The 15,683-nt window shown below is 35.5% G+C and overlaps 1 pseudogene; it reads left to right on the top strand.

Moving 5' to 3' along the window:
• The first annotated feature begins 955 nt into the window (after positions 1–955).
• LOC108316212 lies at positions 956–15,286 on the top strand (annotated as a pseudogene).
• The last annotated feature ends 397 nt before the right edge of the window (positions 15,287–15,683 follow it).

The raw sequence follows: 15,683 nt of genomic DNA, 5'->3' as shown, positions 1-15,683 counted from the left end.
GAAGAGCTAACGATCCTAAATATATACGTATCCAATACAGGAATACCCATATACATAAGACTTATAAAGAGACTTAGACTCCCACGCAATAATAGTGGGACACTTCAACATCAATATTAGACAGATCAAGGAGACAGAAAATTAACAAGGATATCCAGGACTTGAACTCAGATCCAGAACAAGTAAACTTAATAAACATTTATAGAACTCTCCACTTTAAAATATACACTCTTATTAGCACCATATCACAACTACTTACAGGTTTAAATGAAATATTGTTTGGCTGCTTGTTTGTTATTTTCTTCCCTCATTTTTTCCTGTCTCCATTATTAAGCACAATTATTGGTGTAAAAGAGGTTTCCAATACCCATTTTTAGACTGCATACTAGCCTGGGCAATAAAGCAACACTTCCTTTCTCTCTCCCTCTTCCTCTTTCTTCCTCTCCTTCACTCTTTTTATTTATTTATTTATTTATTTTTCTTTCTTTCTCTTTTTCTTTTTTTTCTCTTTATCAAAAAAAAAGAAAAGAAATTTAAACTGACAAATTATGTGCTTTTTTGGTGAAATAACCTACCAGAATTGGAGCTTTTTCATAATTATCAAGTATGAGATTCTTATATACTGTTTCAGTCTATAACCTGGATAGAATTAGATTATTTTATATTTCATACTTATATATCAAGGATGATGTGTATAGTAAGTGCACATTTGTGATAAAAAGCCTATGTTCGGGTGCTGTCTTCAAATAAAAAAAAAATAAAGAGGGCTATGGACAGCCAGCTCGTAAACAGGGAATTGATCTAAACCCTCACATGCATGACTACAAAGCTGGTGTTCCTTCTACCACCCCAGGCAGTCAGAGACTCAGAGACACATAGGGCTCCAGGCCAAGGCCAGACACCAGAGTTTTGGTGCACACCCATCCCCTGTAGCAGACACACTGGGACCTAAAGGATGTGTGTGCAGAGTGGAGAATTAAACACAGACAGTGGTAAAAGCACATCAGCTATAGATCCTACAGACTGTTCCAGCCTGCAGCAGGTACCCAAGTGAGTCCAGAGATGTTCTAGGCTCCCAGTTCCCTGCGCCACTAAACTCTTACAGGAAACCTCAGAGTGGGTCCACCTTGTAAAATTATTAAAAAAAAAAAAATTCTCAACAAATTAGATACACAAGGAATGTATCTCAACCCAAAAAAGGTCACAGCCAACATTATACTGATTAAGGAAAAGTAAAAAAGAAAAGAGAGAATAATCAAATTTATGCAATAAAAAAACGATAAAGGGGATATCATCACAGATTCCACAGAAATTCAAACTATCATCAGAGATTATTACAAACAACTCTATGCACATAAACTAGTAAACTTGGAATAAATGGATAAATTCCTGGACACTTGCCTCCTCCCAAGCCTAAACCAGGAAGAAGTTGAAACCCTGAATAGACCAATAACAAAGTCTGAAGTTGGGGCAGCTATTAAGAGCCTACCACCCAAAAAAGGCCCAGGTCCAGATGGGTTCACAGCCGAATTCTACCAGACATACAAAGAGGAGCTGGTACCATTCCTTCTGAAACTATTCCAAATAATCCAAAAAGAGGGAAAGCTTTTCCTTTAAGAACTGAACAAGACAAAGATGCTCACTTTGATACCCACTTTTACCACTCTTATTGAACACAGCACTGGAAATCTTTACCATAGCAATTAGGCAAGCAAAAGAAATAAAAGGCATGCAAGTTAAAAAGGAGGAAGTGAAATTGTTCCTGTTCACATATGATATAATTTTATACATAGAAAAGCCTAAAGATTCCACCAAAAACTCTAAGAACTGATAAATAATTTCAGTAAAGTTACGTGATGCAAATATTAACATACAAAAATTAGTAGCACTTCTATACACCAATAGCAAACTAGCTGAAAAAAAATCAGAAATCTTACAAAAATAGCTATAACAATATAAAAGATACCTAAAAATATATTTAACCAAAGAGATGAAAGATTTCTACAAGGAAGACTATGAAGAGGACACAATAAAATGGAAAGGCATCCCATGCTTATGGATTGGAAAAATTAGTACTATGAAAGTGACCATATTACTCAAACCAATGTGTAGATTCAATCCAATCTCTAACCAAATACCAAAAACATTCTTCACACAAATTGGAAAACAATTCTAAAATTTATATGAAACCACAAAATGTGTCAACTAGGAAAGCAATTAAGAGTAAAAAGAATAAAGTTGGTGACACACACTACCTGACTTCAAAATATGCTCTAAAGCTACACTAATCAAAACAGCATGATATTGGCATAAAAACATGGTAGAGAATAGAAAATCCAGAAACAAATCTACATATTTAAAGCCAACTGATTTTCAAAAACTGGGCCAAGAACTTAGGTTGAGGAAATAACAATCTCTTTGATAAACTGGGAGAACTGGATATCCACATGCAGAATAACAAAACTAGACCCCTTTCTCTCACAGTATGCAAACATAAACTCAAAATGGATTAAAGACTTAAACATATGGAACAATGAAACTATTAGAAGAAATGGGAAACACTTCAAACATCAGCTTGGGCAAAGATTTTATGAATCAGATATCATAAACATAGTCAATGAAAGCAAAAATAGACAAGAGGGATCATATCAAACTAAAAAGCTTCTGCACAGCAAAGGAAATAATCCCCAGAGTAAAGAGAAAACTTGCAGAATAGGAGAGAATACTTGCAAACTATTCATCTGCAGAGGATTCATATCTATAATATACAAGAACTCAAACAACTCAACAGCAAAACACCGAATAAATTGGTTTACATATGAGCAAATGATATAAATAGACATTTCTCAAAAGAAAACATACAAATGCCCAACAAGTGGGTAAAAATAATCGACATCACCAATCATCATGGAAATGCAAATCAAAAGCACAATGAGATATGACCTCACTCATGTTATAATAGCTACTTTCGAAAAAAGAGAAAAAAATGACAAATACTGGTGGGAATGTGGAGAAAAGAAAGATAACACTTATACATTGTTGAGAATGTAAATTAGCACAGCCGTTATGGAAAATACTGTGAGGAGTTTTCAAAAAACTAAAAATAGAACTACCATTAAATCAACAAATCCATCTATTGTATACATATCCAAAGGAAAGCAAATCAGTATTTCAGAGATATCGACAGTCTCATGTTTATTGCAGCACTATTCACAATAGTAAAAAAATGGAATCAACCTGTCCATCAATACGTGGACTAAATATATGATATATATGTATATATATCATACATAAATTAAAAATATGATATAATATACATATGTACACAATGAAATACTATTTGGTTATAAGAAAAACTGAAATCCTGCCTTTCATGGCAATATGGATAACCCTGGAGGACATTTTCTTAAGTGAAATAAGCCTGACATTGAAAGATAAATACTGCATGTTCTCACTTATATGTGGAAGCAAAAAAAAAGTTGCTCTCATGGAAGTAGAGAGTAGAATAATGGTTACTAGAGGTTGGGAAGGGTAGTGGTGAGGGCAGGATAGGGAGAGTTTGGTTAAGGGGTATAAAATTACAGCTAGATAGAAGCAATAGTTTCTAGCTTTTCTATAATACTACAGGGTGATTACAGTTAACAATAATTTATAGTATTTTTTCAAATAGTTGGAAGAAGGGATGTTGAATGTTCGCAACACGAATAATAATTGTTTGAGGTGATGGATATGCTAATTACCCTGAAAATATCACACTGTAACCCATAAATATGTATAATAATGGGCCAATTAAAAAAATATATGGAGATAAGTTCTCTGAAACTTGCCAGCACATTCACTCTGCCCTTTGCCCCATGTGAAAACTAGGATTAGAAAGGGTGTAAAAAACTGTTTCTGCTTTCTCTAGTCCATTTACAGTATAAATCCTTAAGTACATGTGCTAATGTAATGTCCTGAGCTAGTAGGCCTCGGTAATATGCACTAGTTTTAAATTTGCAAAATTTTAAAAATAATGGCTTGATATACCTCTGCTTTTGTGTAAATATTTAGAATTATGTTATCTTTGCCTCAGCAAGCAATATCTGTTTAATAGGTATTTGACACTAGAATAAATAAATGAATAAAAACATTTTTTCTACGAACAATGAAATTGAAAATTTGCAAAAGGTCAAAATAAAAGCTGGCCTATGATGCAAAGGGGCAGCAGACAATGGACTGAAAATGTGAATGAACGAACAGATAAATAGAAGAAAAGTGAATGGATTATCTACATTTTTAGGTTTATTTACATTAAACTACACAGTGTTAAACCAATTTGTGATTTAATCAGTCAAGAAGTGTTCAGTGAGCAACTTCTAAGGACCTACCTCTTCTATACATACAGTAATAACAAAAACAGAAGGTCCTTTGACATTATATTTGCAGATTCCTGTAGATTCTGTATTGTGATAGAGTACACACAGACAGACGTGTATACACACATATTATGGTACTTTAAACCAACCAAATGTAGATTAATCCAACACATTTTTACACTACTTTATTTATAGCTTTTAATGACAATGAAAAATTAAGCAGTTTTCTCTGACTTGCCTAAAGCTTCCCCAATTTTTTTTTTTTTTATTGGACTTTAAGTTCTGGGAACATGTGCAGATCCTGCAGGATTGTTGCATCTGTACACACATGCCATGGTGGTTTGCTGTTTCCATCCCCCCACATCACCTATATCAGGCATTTTTCCCAGTATTATCCCTCCCCAACCTTCCTGCCCCCCGCTGTCCCTCACCTAGCTCCCCACCTCTCAACGGAACCCAGTGTGTGATGTTCCCCTCCCTGTGACCATGGGTTCTCCTGGTTCAACACCTGCCTATGAGTGAGAACATGCAGTGTTTGGTTTTCTGTTCTTGTGTCAGTTTGCAATGGGGAAAGGATTCCCTGTTTAATAAATGGTGTTGGGAAAACTGGCTGGCCATGTGCAGAAAGGTGAAACTGGACCCTTTTCTTACACTTATACACAAATTAACTCCAAATGGATTAAAGATTTAAACATAAGACCTAACACCATAAAAACCCTAAAAGAACACTAGGCAATACCATTCAGGACATAGGCATAGGCAAGGACTTCATAACTAAAACACCAAAAGCTTCCCAAATTTTAATGAATAAGAAGCTGTAGAAAGAGAAAAGAACTTTAAAACCAGGTATAAAGTGCAAAATGAGATACAGGCCTTTTATCTGTAATTAGACGTTTAAATTATTAATGGTGTTTCTTAGCAAAGATTTCGGAATAAAGAGAATGCATTGCAGTCATCACCATCTCAAAGTGTTCTTGGCATAATTTAGGATGGGGCAATTTATTTAATGAAACTATATTTTTCAGTTCTAAAAAGAAATTTAAAAACCATCTCAGAAACAATCTGATGATCTTTGCTAGTGATCTGGCAAAGTAAAACATAGCTACGGTGAGCACAATCTCAAGGGATAATTAATTAAAGAAATGAATTAATTTAAAAAGTTGCAGGAGTTAGGTCTTTATTATGTAAGGTACTTTCTTTGCCATGTTTTCCGTCACTCTGGAGATACATTTTATAAACTGATAGAAGCGTATGAGACTAAAACATGAAACTCCCTTTTAGGGAATAACATGATGACATTAATATGTTATATTGACATTGCCAGGATAAACTCTAACCTCAGCAACGAGAATATATACAGGCCTGAATCATAACTCTAGCTTCAGATAAAGCAACAACATTCATGATCTATTCAGTCACGTGCCGTGAATCTGAATTGCTCATAAAAGACAGATTCAGAAAATATCAAATTCAGGTCTAACATGCTACTTTTTATCTTTTGATACTTTAAAAATACTTAAAGCATGAAATATCAACATGAGATTTTAAATTTGAAACTTACTTGCAATCATGGTTATTCTACAATAATCATTAATGAAAACTGAAACTAATACCTAGCATATGCTCCATACTTAACATTTACCATTATACTTATTATACGAATCCCTTTTATAACCATTTTCTCAATTAGTTTGAGAACAGGCTCATGGCAACATTTTTTATCCTTGCAAAATTAATGAAAAGTTGTAAAACCAAAAATGTAAAATTAAGTAATTGAAGCTTAGAGAGTTAAAAGAACTTCTCTGTTAAACATCTGAGTGGTAGTTTACTTACTCCAAGAGACTCAACTCTAAAGCACTATTTTATACCAACCGGCCTATATATCAAAATTTCAGCTTTGTGTTTGTCATTTCATCAACTTCTTCAAAAAACAAAAATGCAACATATATGTCATCTATAATAATATGTAATTTAATTACTGCATTTGGTCAGAGGAAATAAAGATTAATCAGACTTAATTGCTATCCTCAAGTAATTCTTAGACTTGCAAAACTTACTTTTAAGAAAATGATTAGGCCAGGCACGGTGGCTCACACCTGTAATCCCAGCACTTTGAGAGGTCAAGGTGGGCAAATTACTTGAGGTCAGGAGTTTGAGACCAGCCTGGCAAACATAGTGAAACTCCTGTCTCTACTAAAAATACAAAAGTTTATCTGGACACTGTGGCACACTCCTGTAATCCCAGCTACTTGGGAGGCTGAGACAGGAGAATCTCTTAAACCCGGGAACCAGAGGTTGCAGTGAGTTGAGATTGTGCACTCCAGCCTGGGAGACAGAGCAGGACTCTGGAGACACAGAGACAGAGAGAGAGCGAGCGAGCACGAGAGCACAAGAGAGAGAGAGTCGAGTAAGAGGAAGGAAGGGAGGGAGAGAGGAAGGAAGGGGTGATTATATTTACTGTGATAATTGATCATAAAGGCATAAAGTGCAGTATAATAAACAACTAAGCAGGGCCCAACTTTCTCTAGCACAGCAGGATTTGAAAGGCAGCATAGGCAGAGAGAAATATTATACCTGCAACCATACTAACTTTGTTAAACATGAAGAGGTGGATGCAGCTCATCCCCTGCTAGATGCATTTTGGCTGTGACACCCATCGCCAGTGAGTGAAAATGTTGGCTGATAACAACTCATGCCATCCTGCTTCTCTGGAGATTTGGCCCTTGCACCTTGGCCAAACGTTTACTCCCTGTAGGCTAAACCAATTTCACTTCTGCAGGCTGATCTCTGCTCATGTCTGAGTGACACATGGGATGCTCATGCCCTGTTGTTTTCAGGGTAAGTATTGCCTGTGGTACAAATTTTGCTTCATAACTTCTAAGTGTTTCAGGTTAATTAGTCCTTAAATGATAACTCACATTTGTTTAGCTTTTCTCTCTGTTTTCTAGCCTGCTTCATTCATTCTCCTCCTTGAGATCATCCATTTAAATAATTTGAACAAGAATTTCCATCCCAGGCTCTCCTTCTAAGAAACCAAATAAAATACATGGTGTCATACCAGTGAAAGGTTAAGATGTAAGATAGCTGAATAAATTAGGCAAGTAACAATTATGAACTTATGCTTCCAAAAAACATCGTGTGTATTTATATGTATTGTGTGTGTGTGTGTGTGTGATCATAAGGTCCTTGAAATGAAAGATCTTCCTTTCTCCACCTTTATGTCTCTTCCTGTTATATCCCTTCGGTCTTAGATTGGTCTCACATGGGTCACATATCTCACACCTAGAACTATATACTTCACATAGTAGAGAATACTAAAGCCTTTTCAAACAAATGGACAAAGATGTAGGATTCTAAATTCAACAGTGATATTGTAATCTTTTATTAACTTACCACAATGCTTGACAAAATATTTTACCAAACATTGTTTATCAAATGTCCTGATATATTTAGTATGTTTAAATAAATTGAAGGATAACTGTCATAACAAATTTTATTATTTGGATATGCTAGTGTTCAAATGCAATACGGCAACTCTAACAGTTTGTCACAAAATACAATGCAATTGAAGATGATTATATAATTGAAAAGTCAGAAATTATAATGTAAACAGTTCTATCTTAAACCATTGTCAAACTTTGTCATCAGAAACAGAGTCCTTTTTATCTCCTGACTATGTGGCTTTTCTCCAGTTTAAAATGAAGGAATAATTCTGTCCACAGTCCCAATCCTACATCCACCTCGGCATCTGACAGCAAAACAAGAGAGCTTCTACTTGAGTCTATTATTGTGGACTTTTTTCATGATTGGCTTGCTTACACAGTGGTTACTAGTCCTATTTCTGAAATAAATGCTATGGCCAGGATATAGCTCTATGTAAATGGACTAGAACTACCATATCCTCTGGTGATCTACAAATAAAATCCACTGAGGGTGGGAGGATTTGGTTCTTGAGTTGACATAATGTGGATCACTTGTCCCATGTCCAGTCTAGGGGTGGAAACTCTTCTTACTCATATGGACTGAGAGAATGGCAGGTGGGGACATTTTCAGAAAGTAATTAAGAATGATAGGCAGGCCCAAAGCAAAACATTTCTCCACAGAAATGACATTTATGTTGAATCAATTAATACTCAGCCAATGTATTAAAAGTATACCTGGAAATTACACTACATTACAGAAAACAGTTAAGAATATTATGTTTTAAAATTTTATAAATGCAAATGGAGGTTTTTAAAACTTAACTAGAATCACCTAAAACACTTAAATAGATTGAGATAAAGTATGCCTATCTCTATAAATTTAGTAAAACGATAAAATACCTCCTTTGTATAAGTCAATTTTGAATAAATAGAATATTGTCACTGACCTGGTTATGAGTACTTTGCTCCCAATGTTTTTGTTATAAATAAAACACAGATATATGAAAAATGTATAAAAATATGGTTTAGTACATTTTTATGATGTGTACACTATTCTAACCCATACCCAGGTCACGGAATAAAACTTTGCCCAACCACCAGTAAATTCCTGTCTTGTGTTCAGTCCCAATATCAAATCCTTTCTTTCCCTTACAAGTAACCACCAACTTGTTTAATCATCAATTCCTATGTTTTTCCTATATAATTTTACCTTATATGTATAATTTTATTATAAACTTTCTATAATTTGTTTACCTAGACACTAGAATCTTTGTGATTTGTATGGTATATTTTACTTTAAACATTCTCCCTCCATCTTGTGTAATTTCCTCCTTACAGTGGATCAGTTAAAGTACCTGTTTCTTTTGACCTAAGGAGTTTTCCACGGTTTCTGGGTTCAGTTGTTGCATTTCAGCGTGTTCCTCTGTTCTTTGTAGTTACCAAAACTTGTCATAGGATCTCAGACATTAGATTAAGCTTGATTTTCATCCCTTTGCCCAGATTATTAGTGTTATGTTATTTTATAAGGCATCTCATAATATCTGCTATTCCTTTTTGTTTCTTTTGACCATCAATAACCATTGATGTTCACTGCTAGATATAGTGATTTGTTGGAGGTTGACAACTGGCAATATTCTGTTAGATGTTATTATTTATACATGAAATCATGTTACAAATAATCACATATCTTCATCTATCTTTTATCTAGTGGTATGGTTCACAGGGAAAAGGCTGTATATTTATATTTTGTTTTAGTCATTATATTAGAAACTACCAAAATGGTTAATATTTCAATAATCATTATAAACTAATGGATTTGAACACATTTCATAGGTTTTAATTCACTGCAATTATTGTATGTGATGAGCTCAAATGATCTCATAGTTGACACCAGAAAATTTTCAATTTGTTGTTTTGACCTTTTGACAGTACCCCATTAACACTGATAGCTTTCTTGCTATCTGATTTAACAAGATACTCCAGAGTCATCTTGCAAATTTTTTGCTCCATTACTGGAATTCATCATTTTTCTAAGAAACACTGCTTTCTTTAAGTAAGAGATGATATTTGATGACCACAGTCAGATGACATTTTATGACCACTTGAGATGCTCATTGCTACTTGATTATTTACTGTTTCTAGGCATTTTCAGTGGTCACATATAGAAAAATACATAACACATACAAAAATACACAAACAGCATAAAATATCTTGGATATTTATATGGATAATTCAATCCAAACTCTTAACTACAGGGTTTTTACTAAAATATCTCTGAATTGCACCTGTGTCTTCTCTCTTACACATTGACAGTACTGCTTCTAAGGATTACAGAGATTAAGGATTATTTCCTTTATTGAAATAAAGAGTATTTGAAGCATAATCATATCAATACTCTTAATCTGTATCACTCAGAGTTTTCCAATGAAACTGAACAATCAGGACGAGAGGATAGATGGACAAATAAATGTGTAGATAAACAGAAACATCAATAGATACATGTATAAATACATAAAATATAAAATACGGCTTAATAGATTTTATATACACTCTATTCATTCTTTCCCTTCCATTTATAAGTCATATTATCTACATTAAAAGAACACAAATCTATTATATACTATTGTTTGTAGTTTATCAGAAGTTCATTATTCATTCATGGGTAAGAAAACATCTTATCATGAAGGACTAGATATTATACATTTAAGATTTTGGGACCATATAGTCTCTCTTGCAATTACCCAGGCAGGCCATTCTACTGTGAAAGCACTAATAAGGAATATGTTAATAAGTGAACATGGCTGTGTAAACATAATACCTCATTTAAAAAAAGAAAAAAAGAAGCAAAGCAGATTTGGCTCATGAATTATAGTTTTCTACTGCTTACTCTGCTAGATTGCCCAGGAAGTGCTCATGAAAACATTATTCCCTCGGCTTTCACATGTTGATAACAAGTTGTCTGTGGTCATTGTGCTTGACAGTTTAGTTGGACATATAATCTATGGCTCACATTTTTTTCTTTAAGTTCTTTAAATGTTTTATAAGATCTCCTTTTGCTATAAAGCATTACACTGATGTTTTCTGATAATTCATTTTTTTCCTTTTCTATTTCATTTACTCTGTTTAGATGCTTGTTTTGCTATTTTTTTCTTAAAATATAGTAATTTAATATGCTTTATGCTAAAACCCTCAATAAACTAGGTATTGATGGAACATATCTCAAAATAGTAAGAGCTATTTATGACAAACCCACAGCCAATATCATACTGAATGGGCAAAAACTAGAAGCATGTCCTTTGAAAATTGACACAAACCAAGGATACCCTCTTTCACATCGCCTATTCAACATAGTATTGGAAGTTCTGGACAGGGCAATCAGGGAAGAAAAAGAAAAAAATCATATTCAATTAGAACAAGTGGAAGTCAAATGGTCTCTATTTGCAGATGACATAATTGTATATTTAGAAGATCCAATCATCTCACCCCAAAATATCCTTAAGCTGAAAGCAACTTCAGCAAAATCACAGGATACAAAATCAATGGGCAAAAATCACAAGCATTCCTATACACCAATAACAGACAAACAGAGAGACAAATAATGAGTGAATTCCCATTCACAATTGCTACAAAGAGAATAAAATACCTAGGAATCCAACTTACAAGGGATGTGAAGGACCTCTTCAAGGAGAACTACAAACCACTGCTCAGGAAATAAGAAAAGACACAAACAAATAGAAAAACATTCCATGCTCATGATTAGAAAGAATCAATATCATGAAAATGGCCACAATGACCAAAGTAATTTATAAATTAAATGCTATCCCCATCAAGCTACCATTGACTTTGTTCGAAGAATTGGAAAAAATCACCTCAAATTTCATATGGAACTTAAAAAAAAGTCCACATAGCCAAGACAATCCTAAGCAAAAAAAAAAAAGAAAAAGCTGGAGTCATCATGCTACCTGACTTCAAAACATACTACAAGGCTACAGTAATCACAACAGCATGGTACTGGTACCAAAACAGATATATAACACAATGGAAAGGAACAGAGCCCTCAGAAACGACACCACACATTTACAACCATCTGATTTTTGACAAAGCCATCAAAAACAAGTAATGGGGAAAGGATTCCCTATTTAATAAATGGTGCCGGGAAAATTGGCTAGCCATATGCAGAAGGCTGAAACTGAATCCCTTCCTTGCAGCTTATACAAAAATTAACTCAAGATGGATTAAAGATTTAAATGTAAGACCTAAAACCATAAAAACCCTAGAAGAAAACCTAGGCAATACCATTGAGGACATAGCCATGGGCAAGGACTACATGACCAAAATACCAAAACCGATGGCAACAAAAGCCAAAATAGACAAATGGGATCTCATTAAACTAAAGAGCTTCTGCACAGCAAAAGAAACTATCATTAGAGTGAACAGGCAACCTATAGAATAGGAGAAAAATTTTGCAATCTACCCATCTGATAAAAGGCTAATATCCAGAATCTACAAAGAACTTAAACAAATCTACGAGCAAAAAACAACCACATCAAAACGTGGGTGAAGGATATGAACAGACACTTCTCTAAATAAGACATTTATGCAGCCAAGAAACATGTAAAAAAAAGTTCAACATCACTGATCGTTAGAGAAATGCAAATCAAACCACAATGAGATAACATCTCACACCAGTTAGAATGGTGATCATTAAAAAATCAGGAGATAACAGATGCTGGAGAGGATATGAAGAAATAGGAACACTTTTACACTGTTGGTGGTTGTTAAATTAGTTCAACCATTGTGGAAGACAGTGTGGTGATTCCTAACGCATATACAACTAGAAATACCATTTGACCCAACAATCCCATTACTGGGTATATACCCAAAGGATTATAAATCATTCTACTATAAAGACACAGGCACAACTATGTTTATTGTGGTGCTGTTCACAATAGCAAAGAATTAGAACCAACCCAAATGCCCATCAATGATAGCCTGGATAAAGAAAATGTGGTACGTATACACCATGGAATGCTATGCAGCCATCAAAAAGGATGAGTTCATGTCCTTTGCAGGGGCATGGATGAAGCTGGAAACCATCATTCTCAGCAAACTAACACAAGAACAGAAAACCAAATACCAATGTTCTCACTCATAAGTGTTAGTTGAACAATGAGAACACATGGACACAGGGAGGGGAACATCACACATTGGGGCCTGTCTGGGGGTGGGAGACTAGGGGTAGGATAGCATTAGCAGAAAAAGCTAATGTAGATGACAGGGTGATGGGTGCAGCAAACCACCATGGCACTTGTATAACAAAGTAACATACCTGCACATTCTGTACATGTGCCCCAGAACAGATAGATAGATATAGATAGATATAGATAGTAATTTTATTGGAACCTCTCATGATATTGATCATTCTGGATTGATATTCTCAAGTTAGTGATGTGTTCTTGTATATGCAGCCCCAACACTAATTTTTTTTTCTTGGATTATGGTTTTTAAGAGTTTTTTGTGTGTCCCTTCATTTGGTTTTTATCTATAGAACTCCTATGATCCATGTATTGGACTGTCTTTGAATATATTAAATACTTGTTAGTTGTCTAGAATCTGTTTTATGTTTATGCTCAATTATATTTTTTTCCAGTTCCAATAAATCTTTATTTATTCATTGTATTTTTCCAGGGAAGGAGAAGAGAAAAAGTCAACATGTATGTTATAAAACTATTAGAAAACAGGAAAGAAAGTTTCCAGTACAGCAAAATCAACCATCAAATAAACACCCAGTGATGAGGTCACCAAAGTCCAAAGGGTCTCAGTCTACTGCAGTTCAGGAATGAAGAGAAGGGATCAGGACAAGAACAGACAGATATAGGCTTTTCTACCCTCGCACTCTCTCCCTATAAATTAAAGTTTTCACACAAATCTTTGGTTTCTACAAGTAAACATGAAGTTACATCCGTATGTCTCCTATTAAAAAATCTTGTGGTCACTTTGACATGTTTCTTGCACCTGCATAAAAGTCCCTGAGTCACTTGGATACACATTCATATTCTCTTTCTTGGCCTCCTTATCCCTTTTCCTTACTGGAAGGTCATTAATTACATTTCTCTGCTTTAGGATTAAAGATTACGTAGGTTTGATCCATCCAAAATAAAACAGTATCTTAAGTGTTTAGCATGAATCACGTCAAAAAATGGTCTTGACTCAGGAGTTTGGGAACAAGAGATGGAAGTTTCCTATCTTCTTCAGGATTTTTGCATAATGTGTTTTAAGAGTTGTAGAGATCATCCAAAAATGAAATGTGTATGCAAGTGGGTGTGTAGGTTTTCTTTTTGAGAGAGATAGAAATGAGGGCAAAATAGGAGACACAGTTTTAGAATAGATGTGGTCCAACAGGTAAAAGGAGATGGAGAACACAAAAGAAAGGATGGTTCAACATCCCAACTTTAAGAAGGGGCCGCCCAGAATGAATGCCTCAGATGTTTTTGTTTGGGGCAGAACCATCTTTGAATGCTTTGGCTATGTTTCTGTCAATACAAAAAGTTTATAAACAATAAACCCCAAAAGAACATAGAGAAAGACCAACACATTATATTTACACGAACTAAGACATCTGGCAATCACCAACTCAGTGATTTCCTACAAAGCCCAGACAAATACAAAAACCAGAATGAGGGTGGCATTTAGGGAGACAAGAACCCAATATCAAACCCACACAACCCAATGAGCGCTATTGCATGTGTCCATTTCAACACAGCAAAGCAGGTTTGCAGTGATCTTACAGCAAGCAAATGATACTCTCTTTTTACTCCTTTAGCTGCCATGATACTACTAATCATCACTGCAGCTGGGCAGAACACAAGCTTCAGGCACCACAAAGAAGCCTTCATTTGTGGGTCTCCCTGGAACCCCCAAATTTTGAAATGTTGAAGATTTTAGTCCTTGCTTTATATATCCATTCCTTCACAGCAAAAGATGAGTACAGGGGTACTAATGTTAAAACTACCTGTTAATTGTTCAAGGTGTGTACTGGGTTGAACTTCCTGTCCATGACCACACGCTCTGGAGTTGCACTTGAGCCCCCAGGGGACATCACTGTGCACCAGAGTAAGCTGCACATGGAGGGCTTCCAGAGCCTGAAGGAGGTTGAGGCAGTAAAGTTCACCTTTAAGAAGTCTGCCAAGGGTCTGGAATCTATCTGTGTCACCAGACATAATGGGATGTTCTTTATTGAAAATGAGAGGTGGACAAAGGGGAAGAATATGCAGACATCAAAAGAAGGCAGGCAGGTGCTATAAGGGTGGAGGTCTAGACCATCATGCCAAGGAATGCAAGCTGCCACTCCAGCCCAAGAATTGCCATTGTGCAGAGCATCAGCCATATGATAGCCTCATGTCTGCTGAAGGCCCAGCAAGCCCCTAGCACACAGAGAAGCCAGCCTACTTTGGGGAGGAAGAGAAAGATACACACCGCTCTGCCCTGCTCCCTGAAGCCCAGAATTGAGCCACTGTGGGTGGAGGCTCATCTTTTGTTACCAGGAATTTTCAAGAAGCAGGCACAGAGGAGAAGGTGGGAATAGCATGAATTGAGGTTAGTTGGCACTGCCTTGTATCTTGGTTCACAGCATCACACCTTCTTCCCTCTTAATCAGGGAAAGAGGTGAAGCATAGGAACTCCAACCATGCTCTGTCCAAATACAAGTGAGGGCTTTTGGGGGTAAAATCACCCTAGAACCTTTATGTTTTATCTGAGTTTCCATCCCCAGAATTCTCAGCTTTTGAAAATGGCCTGAACAAGGAAGTCATTTTCCTTTACATGAAGGTAGAATAATAATTCCTATGTTAGATTGAAAGGATTGGGTATAGGACCAGATTCGTGGACCTAAGCCACTACATTCTGT

The sequence above is a fragment of the Cebus imitator genome, unplaced genomic scaffold (genome assembly GCF_001604975.1).
Source record: "Cebus imitator isolate Cc_AM_T3 unplaced genomic scaffold, Cebus_imitator-1.0 Scaffold184, whole genome shotgun sequence".
Lineage (NCBI taxonomy): Eukaryota > Metazoa > Chordata > Mammalia > Primates > Cebidae > Cebus > Cebus imitator.
The sequence above is the reverse complement of the archived record's forward strand: the minus strand, read 5'-3'. Positions and strand labels throughout refer to the sequence as shown.